At 47.2% G+C, this 12,603-nt stretch overlaps 1 non-coding gene across 1 annotated transcript; it reads right to left on the bottom strand.

Moving 5' to 3' along the window:
• Positions 1–11,960: 11,960 nt before the first annotated feature.
• trnaq-cug (transfer RNA glutamine (anticodon CUG)) lies at positions 11,961–12,033 on the bottom strand. The gene has a single exon. It is a non-coding gene; the product is annotated as a tRNA-Gln (tRNA).
• Between the last annotated feature and the right edge of the window lie 570 nt (positions 12,034–12,603).

Here is a 12,603-nt window from a genome sequence, read left to right as displayed (position 1 = left end):
CCATGTTCTCCAGAGATGCTGCCTGACCCGCTGAGTTACTCCAGCACTCTGTGAAACGTCACCTATCCATGTTCTCCAGAGATGCTGCCTGACCCGCTGAGTTACTCCAGCACTCTGTGAAACGTCACCTATCCATGTTCTCCAGAGATGCTGCCTGACCTGCTGACCAGCGATCACGGCACGCTAACACTACCGCACACACACTAGGTACAGTTTATATTTATACCAAGCCAATTAACCTACAAACCTGCACGTCTTTGGAATGTGGGAGGAAACCGGAGCATCCGGTGAAAGCCCACGCAGGTCACGGGGAGAGCGTACAAACTCCGTACAGACAGCGCCCGTAGTCGTGATCAAACCCGGGTCTCTGGCGCTGTGAGGCAGCAACTCTACCGCTGCACCACCGTGCATATCTTTCTTTCATTTGTTCTATATCTCTCCACATCACCATCTAAATCTCTCGTTTCCCTCTCCCCTGACTCTCAGTCTGAAGAAAGGTCTCGACCCGAAATGTCACCTATTCCCTCTCTCCAGAGATGCTGCCTGACCCGCTGAGTTACCCCAGCTTTTTGGATTAATCAGTCAGAGAGTTGTGAATCTGTGGAATTCTCTGCCTCAGAAGGCAGTGGAGGCCAATTCTCTGGATGCTTTCAAGAGAGAGCTAGATAGAGCTCTTAAGGATAGCGGAGTCAGGGGGTATGGGGAGAAGGCAGGAACGGGGTACTGATTGTGAATGATCAGCCATGATCACATTGGTGGTGCTGGCTCGAAGGGCCGAATGGCCTCCTCCTGCACCTATTGTCTATTGAGTACTGCATTTCGAGACCTGTTGTGCTGCTGCAAGTAAGAACGTAACTGCTCCGTTTTGGTGCATATAACAGTAAAGCATTCTTGACTCTTGACTGAAGGAAGCGACCATGTTAGCTGTGGTCATAGAGTCACAGAGTGATACAGTGTGGAAACAGGCCCTTCAGCCCAACTTGCTCACACCGGCCAACATGTCCCAGTTACACTAGTCCGACTTGCCTGCGCTTTGTCCATATCCCTCCAAACCTGTCCTATCCATGCACCTGTCTCACTGTTTCTTAAACGATGGGATAGTCCCAGCCTCAACTACCTCCTCTGGCAGCTTGTTCCATGCACCCACCACCCTCTGTGTGAAAAAGTTACCCCTCGGATTCCTATTAAATCTTTTCCCCTTCACCTTGGACCTGTGTCCTCTGGTCCTCGATTCCCCATCTCTGGGTAAAAGACTCTGTGCATCTACCCGATCTATTCCTCTCATGATTTTGTACACCTCTATAAGATCACCCCTCATCCTCCTGCGCTCCATGGAATAGAGACCCAGCCTACTCAACCTCTCCCTGTAGCTCACACCCTCTAGTCCTGGCAACATCCTCATAGGTTGGTACAGTGATTGCCATATTGGCAGCTCATACCATACACGAGGTGGGTAGTGTAAATGAGAAAATAAACTGTTTAGTTTATTGATGCCACGTGTACTGAGGTACAGTGAAATGCTTTTCTGTTGCTTCCTACCCAGTCAGCAGAAAGACTACTATGCATGATTACAATCGAGCCGTCCACAGTGTACAGATACTGAATAAAGAGAATAACGTTTCGAGCAAGGTGAAGTCCGATTGAAGATATTCCGAGGGTCTCCAATGAGGTAGATGGGAGGTCAGGACCGCTCTCTAGTTGGTGATAGGATGGTTCAGTTGCCTGATAACAGCTGGGAAGAAACTGCCCCTGAATCTGGAGGTGTGCGTTTTCACACTTCTGTACCTCTTGCCTGATGGGAGAGGAGAGTAGACTGCAGAATATAGTGTTACAGCAATCTAGAAAGTGCTGGTTAAATTTTTTTTTTTAATTGCAAAAGCCGCAACGAGGTAGAGTGGAAGATCTGGAACACGTCAGCATGTGAGGGGACACTGTTCAAGAGACTGGTAACAAACGGGTGACTGAGGCAACTGGGCTACCTGACACAAAGTAGATTGTTGATGAGAATATTTCACCAGAATCCAGAGATCCTTTTGCTTGGGGAATAACGCATGCTCAGCACTAATAATTAAAAAAATATATATAGTCGAGTGTTCGAGGAGGAGCATCACAGTGCCAGAGACGTGGGTTTGATCCTGACTGTGGGTGCTGTCTGTGTGGGTTTCCTTCGGGTGTTCCGGTTTCCACCCACATTCCAAAGATGTGCAGGTTTGTAGGTTAATTGGCCCTCTGTAAATAGTAAATTGTCCCTAGTGTGTGTAGGATCGTGTTAGTACACGGGGATCGCTGGTCGGCGCGGACTTGGCGGGCCGAAGGGCTTGTTTTCGCGCTGTATCTCTAAAGTCTGAACTCTAAAGAGTGGGTCAGGCTAATGGAACGTTATGGGAATTGCACCATTTTATTTGAGGGTGGGAATAAGATGGGGTAAAGGGCATGCCTTATCTTGCGTGAAGATAATACTTCACTTTTTTGCAACATCAGCAGTTTTTTTCCTTGTTCACGTGAATTTGGCTTAGGCCAACCACATGGGAGACCACCAAAGCACATGTTTTATGGTGCAGCATTTAACTTGTTTATTACAGCACTCAATGATATTGTACCTCACGACAGTGAAACTCTTTGTTTTGCGTACAACCCGGTAAAATCATACAGCACGCCTCACCTAGGCAGTGCACAGGAATCACACACAATGCTGGAGTAACTCAGCGGGACAGGCAACATCTCTGGATAGAAGGAGTGGGTGACGTTTCACGTCGAGACCCTTCTTCACACCCTTCAACAGAGTAAGCTGACAAGTGTCTGAAGGTGGCTCTCGGCCCGAAAGGTTACCCATTCCTTCTATCCAGAGATGCTGCCTGTCCCGCTGAGTTACTCCAGCACCCTGTGAAACGTCACCTATCCATGTTCTCCAGAGATGCTGCCTGACCCGCTGAGTTACTCCAGCACCCTGTGAAACGTCACCTATCCATGTTCTCCAGAGATGCTGCCTGACCCGCTGAGTTACTCCAGCATTTTAGAAACATACAAACAGAGAAAATAGGTGCAGGAGGAGGCCATTCGGCCCTTCGATCCAGCACTGCCATTCAATATGATCATGGCTGAACATCCACAATCAGTAACCCGTGCCTGCCTTCTCCCCATATCCCTTGATTCCACTAGCCCCTAGAGCTCTATCTAACTCTCTTTTAAATTCATCCAGTGAATTGGCCTCCACTGCCCTCTGTGGCAGAGAATTCCACAAACTCACAACTCTCTGGATGAAAAAGTTCTCCCTCCTCTCAGTTTTAAGTGGCCTCCCCTTTATTCTTAGTCTATTTAGTGTCTATCTTTAGTGTAGACCAGCATCTGCAATTCCTCCCTATACAAAAAGCCTCCACATTTCTGGTACTGATAAAGTTTCAAAAGTTCTTAGTACAATCTTATCTGCTCACAGCTGCGAAGCGGGCATTCTGCTGCAGGTTTATAGAACAGAGGACATTTCTAAAATGTATTGATTGACATTTATGGAACATAGAGCTATAATGTACAGCACAGGAATGGCCCTTCGGCCCACAATGTCCGTGCCGAACACCATGCCAAATCAAACCCGTTGTGTAAAAGAAAATGACCCCTTGGTTTCCTATGAAATCTACCACCCCTCATCTTAAACCTATGCCCTCTGGTTCTTGATTGCCCTACTCTGGGTATGTATTTATCCTATCTAGACTTTAGACTTTATACATAGACTTTAGAGATACAGGCCCTTCGGCCCATCGAGTCGGTGCCTACCAGCGATCACCCCGTACACAAGCACTATCCTACACACTAGGGACAATTTACAATTTTTACCCAAAGTCAATTAACCTGCAAACGTGAACATCTTTGAGTGTAGGATGAAACCGGAGCACCCGGGGAAAACCTACGCGGTCATGGGGAGAAAGTACAAACTAACGGACAGCACTCGTAGTCAGGATGGTGTCCGGGTCTTACTTAAATAGTGGTTTTGGTTTCATCCTGAATGTTACTGATTTAACCCAGTTGCACTGAATGTGTCAGTCAGTTTCTTTGTGACAAACCCTGTTACTAGTCTATTTTCACCTCTGCCAGTAACTTCATCATATTATTAGAATTGTGACCTTTTATACTTGGGGAGTGCTCAGAATGGGAAGCCAGTATGTAAATCAGGGCTTGTAGCAAGGAACTGCAGATGCTGGTTTAAACCGAAGACAGACACAAAAAGCTGGAGTAACTCAGCGGGACAGGCAGCATCTCTGGAGAGAAGGAATGGGTGACGTTTTGTGCCGAGAAAAGGAAAATGAGTTGCAGACAATGAAACAGGACGACGATGAAACTAGTTCAACGACTAGGGTGGGGAGGGACGGACGGGGAGAGAGGGAAAGCAAAGGTTACTTGAAGTTAGAGAGGTCAATGTTCATACCACTGGGGCGTAAGCTGCCCAAGCGAAATATGAGGTGCTATTCCTCCAATTTGCGCTGGGCCTCACTCTGACAATGGAGGAGGCCCAGGACAGAATGGTCAGTGTGGGAATAGGAGGGGGAGTTAAAGTGTTTAGCAACTGGGAGATCATTTAGAGAGACTTTCCCAAGCTCCTGAGACCCTGTGTCGTTCCCAATTGGAGGCAGGCTGACCCGCTGAGTTACTCCAGCACTCTGTGAAACGTCACCTATCCATGTTCTCCAGAGATGCTGCCTGACCCGCTGAGTTACTCCAGCACTCTGTGAAACGTCACCTATCCATGTTCTCCAGAGATGCTGCCTGACCCGCTGAGTTACTCCAGCACTCTGTGAAACGTCACCTATCCATGTTCTCCAGAGATGCTGCCTGACCCACTGAGTTACTCCAGCACTCTGTGAAACGTCACCTATCCATGTTCTCCAGAGATGCTGCCTGACCCACTGAATTACTCCAGCACATTGTGTCCTTTGATACTTGAAATTCTAAGTTTGTCAGCTTCTCAACTGGCAGCAAGGAAATCTTCTGACTACAGAGATTTTAACTTATTTATTAAATATTAAATAAGGTGGTGCAAAGTTGCTGCCTCACAGCGCCAGAGACCCGGGTTCGATCATGACTACGGGTGCTGTCTGTACGGAGTTTGCACGTTCTCCCCGTGACCGCGTGGGTTTTCTCTGGGTGCTCCAGTTTCCTCCCACACTCCAAAGACGTAGGTTAATTGGCTTGGAATAAATGTAAATTGTCCCTAGTGTGTGTAGGAAGGTGTTAGTGTGCGGGGATCGCTGGTTGGCATAGACTCGGTGGGTCGAAGGGCCTGTTTCTGTGCTGTATCTCTGAACTAAACTATTAACAGTGGAAAGACATCTTTTGGTAATGAACAAACTGGTGAAGAATGATATTTGCAGGTGTTGTGGGGAAGCTTTGTGAGTGATGTGTAGACTAGCAGGTGGTGTGGTAAGGCACCATCTTGTACATTGCCCACCCAAACAGTATTATCATTCACTGTATATCTCTCATCACTACTCCTGTTGTCCAACGCCCATGGCTTTAAATTCTTATCACTTTTCCTCCCGCACCAGTTTATTTTCTCATCTTTCAATAATTCTGCTTTAGTTTAGAGATACAGCGTGGAAACAGGCCCTTCGGCCCAACGGGTCCGCGCCGACCAGTGATCCCCGCACATTAACACTATCCTACACCCACTAGGGACAATTTTACATTCACCAAGCCAATGAACCTACAAACCTGTACGTCTTTGGAGTGTGGGAGGAAACTGAAGATCTCGGAGAAAACCCACGCATATATAACATATAACATATAACAACTACAGCATGGAAACAGGCCTGTCCGGCCCTACCAGTCCACGCCGACCATTCTCCCTGACCTAGTCTCATCACCCTCCAATCCCCTCCTATCCATATACCTATCCAATTTACTCTTAAATAATAAAATCGAGCCAGCCTCCACCACTTCCACCGGAAGCCCATTCCATACAGCCACCACCCTCTGAGTAAAGAAGTTCCCCCTCATGTTACCCCTAAACCTTTGTCCCTCAATTCTGAAGCTATGTCCCCTTGTTGGAATCTTCCCCACTCTCAAAGGGAAAAGCCTACCCACACTCTGTCCGTCCCTCTCAAAATTTAAAAAACCTCTATCAAGTCCCCCCTCAACCTTCTACGCTCCAAAGAATAAAGACCCAACCTGTTCAACCTCTCTCTGTAGCCTAAGTGCTGAAACCCAGGCAACATTCTAGTAAATCTCCTCTGTACCCTCTCCATTTTGTCGACATCCTTCCTATATCCTCCCCAGGTCACGGGGAGAACGTACAAACTCTGTACAGACAGCACCCATAGTCGGGATGGAACCCGGGGTCTCTGGCGGTGCATTCGCTGTGAGGCAGCAACACTACCGCTGGGCCACTGTGACACTGATTTCAGTCCCAGACTTCTCCCTTTAAATGCTGCATCATTTTCCTCCAGTGATCTCATCCACTGACCTTAATGCCAGGAAATTCTGCACCAAGAAACATATTTTCCGATTCATTTTGTAACACCCTGTTCTTTGGTTGCCTTATGATTACCTCCTCTTCAGCTGACAGGCCATCTGCATGAGAAGGGGAGAGAGAGGGGTGAGGGAGAGAGAAGGGGGGTGAGGGAGAGAGAGGGGGGTGAGGGAGAGAAAGGGAGAGAGAGGGAGAGAGAGGGGAGAGAGGGAGAGAGAGGGGAGAGGGAGAGAGAGGGGAGAGAGGGGAGGCGAGGGAGAGAATGGGTGAGAGGGAGAGGGGTGGCGAGGGAGAGAGTGGGTGTGTGGAAGTGAGAGTGTGCGCGAGAGTGAGAGTGTGTGGAAGTGAGAGTGTGTGCGAGAGTGAGAGAGTGTGTGGGAGTGAGTGTGCGAGAGAGTGAGAGTATGTGTGGAAGTGAGATTGTGTGCGAGAGTGAGCGTGTGTGTGGGAGTGTGTGAGAGTGTGTGTGGGAGTGAGAGAGTGTGCGGGAGTGAGAGTGTGTGTGGGAGTGAGAGAGAGTGCGAGAGTGAGAGAGTGCGAGAGAGTGAGAGAGAGTGCGAGAGACTGAGAGAGTGTGCGGGAGTGAGAGAGTGTGTGGGAGTGAGAGAGAGTGTGAGAGAGTGTGTGTGTGAGAGAGTGTGTGTGGGTGAGAGTGTGTGGGAGTGAGAGAGAGTGCGAGAGTGAGAGAGAGTGTGTGGCAGTGAGAGAGAGTGTGTGGGAGTGAGAGAGAGAGTGAGTGAGAGAGAGTGTGAGAGAGAGTGTGTGAGAGTGTGTGTGTGAGAGTGTGTGTGTGAGAGTGTGTGTGTGAGAGAGTGTGTGGGAGTGAGAGAGAGAGAGTGAGAGTGTGTGTGTGAGAGGGTGTGTGAGAGAGTGAGAGAGTGTGTGTGAGAGAGTGTGTGGGAGAGTGAGAGAGAGTGCGAGAGTGTGCGAGAGAGTGTGTGAGAGAGTGAGAGAGTGTGTGAGTGTGTGTGTGAGAGTGTGTGAGAGAGTGAGAGTGCGAGTGTGTGCGAGAGTGTGTGAGAGTGTGTGTGTGTGAGAGAGTGTGTGTGTGCGAGAGTGTGTGAGAGTGTGTGAGAGTGTGTGTGTGTGAGAGAGTGTGTGTGCGAGAGTGTGTGAGAGTGTGTGAGAGTGTGTGAGAGTGTGTGAGAGTGTGTGTGTGAGAGAGAGTGCGAGAGTGTGCGAGAGTGTGTGAGAGAGTGAGTGAGAGAGTGTGTGAGTGTGTGTGTGAGAGTGTGTGAGAGAGTGAGAGTGTGCGAGTGTGTGCGAGAGTGTGTGAGAGTGTGTGTGTGTGAGAGAGTGTGTGTGTGTGAGAGTGTGTGTGTGTGAGAGAGTGTGTGTGTGTGAGAGTGTGTGAGAGTGTGTGTGCATCAAAGAAGTGTCAAGTCAAAAGAGTGTTTTATTTTTCCACAATAAATGAGTGAGAGATATGGAAAGGGAGTGAGAACGTGAACGCAAACAACATAAAAGCCTCAAAATACTGAGCTGGAATAAGTTTGGTGTTTAGACAGATTTTGCATAACTGGTGTTTGGTAAGAGTGACCTTTATAAATGTAAAGATTGTCCCTAGTGGGTGTAGGATAGTGTTAATGTGCGGGGATCGCTGGTCGGTGTGGACCCGGTGGGCCGAAGGGCCTGTATCTATAAAAACCAAACCATGTGACTCTTGATAGTTTGCGTTGTCTGAATGCCTGACTTTGTTTAAAACATGTTTAAAGTGTCAGAAACTCCTGCCATGTTGAGCCGTGTTGTTAGGTTGAAGGATAAACTGTGTAGGAAGGAACTGCAGATGCTGGTTTACACCGAAGATAGACTCAAAAAGCTGGAGTAGCATAGAAACATAGAAAATAGGCGCAGGAGGAGGCCATTTGGCCCTTCGAGCCATTCAATATGATCATGGCTGATCATCCACAATCAGTCCCCCATTCCTGCTTTCTCCCCATATCCCTTGATTTCATTAGCCCTGAGAGCTAAATCTAACTCTCTCTTAAATACAAGAGACTCAGAATACTCAGCGGGTCAGACAGCATCTCTGGAGAAAAGGAATAGGTGACGTTTCGGGTCGGATCGGGTCTGAAGAAGGGTCTCGACCCGAAATGTCACCTATTTCTTTTCTCCGGAGATGCTGCCTGACCCGCTGAGTTACTCCAGCATTTTGTGTGTGTTGAGGGAAAAGCTGTTTTGTTAAAAACTGACAGCCATGTAAGCTCTGGATAATGATGTTTGGGTGATTGCTTGTGAAAGCACTCTGTGACTTGGTAGTGGTTGTCAGCTAAAATGAGACAGAGCTGGTGGGATCAGGATTACAATCCTCTCTTTAGTTAGCGTGGATGTAATAGATGGACTACTTGCAAATTTATCTTTTTATAGAGTGGAATTTCTTGTAATGTGCCTGAAGTTGGATTTGCAGTCATTTATGTATATTGTTCAAACACATAGAGTCATATGGCACAGAAACAGGCCCTTTGTTTGGCTAAACTCAACTAATCTTGGTCGGAAGGAATTGCAGATGGTTTAAACCGAAGATAGACACAAAATGCTGGAGTAACTCAGCGGGTCAGGCAGGATCTCGGGAGAATAGGCAACGTTTCAGGTTGAGACTCTTCTTCAGACTCTGGGGAAAGGGAAACGAGAGATTTAGACGGTGATAGAGAGAGATATCGAATAAATTAATGCTTTTTTGCATGTCTTTCATTCATTTGTTCTATATCTCAACATATCACTGTCAAAATCTCTCATTTCCCTTTCCCCTGACTCTCAGTCTGAAGAAGGGTCTCAACCCAAGTCACCACCCATTCCTTCTCTCCAGAGATGCTGCCTGACCCATGTACCTGTCCAAATGCCTTTTAACTGTTGTTATAGTCCCTGCCTCAACTACCTTCTCTGGCAGCTCGCTCCATACACCCACCACCCTCTGTGTGAATTGAATTCTTGCAGCAGCTGGTCCAATTTAAAGCTGAGAAGAATCCCCGACCAAATGATGCATTGAAGTTTTCTTGTACATAATATGTTCACAGTGCCTAACAGAGTATGTGATTAGTGATAGACATCCCACTAAAGGTCTTTGTTGACCAATTGCTTTCAACCAAGTGTTGTTTGTGACTATGACTTTCACACTGGAGAAAGGTATTTTCATGAATACATATTTTTTAATACAAATTTGCGGAAACCGTACATTTTCAGTACTTAGTGCCTGCACCAATCTTTGTCCACTCTGATGTCCACTCTGAATCTATCTATCTCTGCCTTAGAAATATCCATTGACTTGGCCTCCACAGCCTTCTGTGGCAATGAATTCCACAGATTCACCCACCCGCTGCCGAAAGACATAGAGATAAGGAAGCGTGAGGTGTGAGAACGAACAGCATCCCCTTTGATGTCTCGTTTTCACACTTTACCCTTCCATATCTCTGTTTCTCCTTTTCCCCTGACTCTCAGTCTGAAGAAGGGTCTCGACCCGAAACGTCATCCATTCCTTCTCTCCAGAGATGCTGCCTGACCTGCTGAGTTACTCCAGCATTTGTGTCTACCTATGACTTGGCCTTCACAGATGTCTGTGGCAATGAATTCAACCAATCTATTGCCAACTAGAGAGCGGTCCTGACTTCCCATCTCCCTCATTGGAGACCCTCGGACTATCTTCAATCGGAATTTACTGGACTTTACCTTGCAGTAAACGTTATCCCCTTTATCCTGTATCTGTATACTGTGGATGGTTTGATTGTAATCATGTATGCTCTTTCCACTGACTGGATAGCACACAGCAAAAAGGCTTTTCTCTGTACCTCAGTACACATGACAATAAACAAAACTAAGATCCGCCACTCTCTGACTGAAGAAATTATCCCTCGTCCCTTTTCTAAAGGTACGTCTGGGGCGTTCACGGTGGCGCAGCGGTAGAGTTGCTGCCTCACAGCGCCAGAGACCCGTGCTCGATCCCGACTACGGGTGCTGTCTGTACGGAGTTTGTACGTTCTCCCCGTGACCTGCGTGGGTTTTCTCCGAGATCTTCAGTTTCCTCCAACACTCCAAAGACGTACAGGTTTGTAGTCAATTAATTGGCTTGGTATCAATGTAAAAATTGTCCCTAGTGTGTGTAGGATAGTGTTAATGTGTGGGGATCGCTGGTTGGTGCGGACTCGGTGGGCCGAAGGGCCTGTTTCCGCGCTGTATCTCTAAACTAAACTAAACTAAACTAAAGGTCCTTATGTCCTAGATAGGCAATGTGCTATTGTGGGCCGTAGTCAGGGCCTGTTCCTGTGCTGTGAAGTGCAGTGAGTGCCAATGTTCTCAAAGTGCAATTGTGTGCATGGTTTCCCATATATGGTGCAAAGACCAACCTCGGCATCTCTGTCGTGTTTTTAGTAAGTCCTACATTCTCATTCACTTTGACTTGCTCTGGCCACATCCCCTTCACCTTTTGAGCACATGATTTCCTTTAGAAGAGCAAATCTATTTTCCATCACCCAGCAGAATTACCCTTTTTATTTCCTTTTGAGATATTTCTATGAGAGCTCTGAACATATATGAACCATAATTGAATCTTGAGAAATTAATTTTTATGTTGCATCCCCACTTCCTGAAGGAAAACATTGTAAGGTGTGCCATTGATTATACTTTTGAAGGCAGAACTCCAATCTGCTTGAAGTCAGCCCTGTTTAGTTTAGTTTAGTTTAGTGTAGAGATACAGCATGGAAACAGGCCCTTCGGCCCACCGAGTCCACACTGACCGGCGATCCCCATTAACACTATCCTACACACACTGGGAATGATTTACATTTATACCAAGCCAACTAATCTACAAACCTGTATGTTTTTGGAGTGTGGGAGGAAACCGAAGATCTTGGAGAAAACCCATGCAGGTCACGGGGAGAACGTACAAACTCCGTACAGACAGCACCCGTAGTCAGGATGGAACCCGGGTATCTGGTGCTGTAAGGCAGCAACTCTACCGCTGCGCCTGTTTTTGTAAAAAGAATAACAGGTTTTGGAGGCTGTTATCACAGACATTAATAATGACTTGCCAAATAAAGAAAGCACAATTGTAGTTACACGTGGCAAGTGAGTTACACGTGGGGGTATTTTCAGTTCCAGATGAGGGAATTTAAGTTGTGTAGTTTGAAACAGAAAGCTATTGATGAGAGAAGCAAAGTGCTGTTAAACTCAGGGTGTTCGAATGGAGATGAGGAGGAATTTCTTCAATCAGGGGGTGGTGAATCTGTGGCATTCATTGCCACAGATGGTAGTGGAGACCACGTCACTGGGCATTTTTCAAGTGGAGATTGATAGGTTTTGATCAGTAAGGTTGTTAAAGGTTCAGTTTTTCTAGGCACTCTCAATCAACTTCATAATACGCCGTCTCGGCCATGTTATCTGAAGCCCAGGAACCTTTCCCGTTTCCTCTCAGAGATATGGTGATGGAACCCGGGTCTCCGGCGCTGCATTCGCTGTATTCGCTGTAAGGCGGCAACTCTACCGCTGCACCACCATGCCGCCCCAAAGGAAGCGCCCAACGTGGGTCTGGAACCCACGACCCTGAGATTCAGAGTCTTGTGCTCTACCCACTGAGCTAGCCGGGCTCTCGGCACAGGTCAATGTAAAAACTGTCCCTAGAGGGTGTAGGATAGTGTTAATGTGCGGGGATCGCTGGTCGGCGCGGACCCGGTGGGTATCTCTAAACTGACTTCCAAACTAAACTCGCCTAAAAAATCTACCATTTGGGACTTCTGAGGAGTTCCTTTACTGGTGTCAAATTAAATAATGACCTTGTTGAATCTGGTGAGTTAATCTTGTTTTAGTGTGGCACCTTCCATATCTGTAAAACATGAGAGTGTTTCACTGCTGAATAAGTAGTTTTTGGTGTGGTTGGGCTAGTGTGGGGAAACTCCAGCAGCAGGTTTGCCCACAGCTGCTTCCCACTAACAGCAATGCCAAATTACCAAATAATCCATTTTCATAAAAATGATTGCAGGTGCATTTTAATCAGAACAGCCCAACACAATTTCCCTCCATTTGTGTGATGTTTAGCATCATATTTGTAAAGACACTCCTCCAACACAGCAGTCTCCCTAGTTTAGTTTAGTTTAGTTTAGAGATACAGCGCGGAAATAGGCCCTTCGGCCCACTGAGTCCGCGCCGACCAGTGATCC

The sequence above is a fragment of the Rhinoraja longicauda genome, chromosome 10 (genome assembly GCF_053455715.1).
Source record: "Rhinoraja longicauda isolate Sanriku21f chromosome 10, sRhiLon1.1, whole genome shotgun sequence".
Lineage (NCBI taxonomy): Eukaryota > Metazoa > Chordata > Chondrichthyes > Rajiformes > Arhynchobatidae > Rhinoraja > Rhinoraja longicauda.
This window is presented reverse-complemented; position numbering and strand designations above follow the sequence as displayed.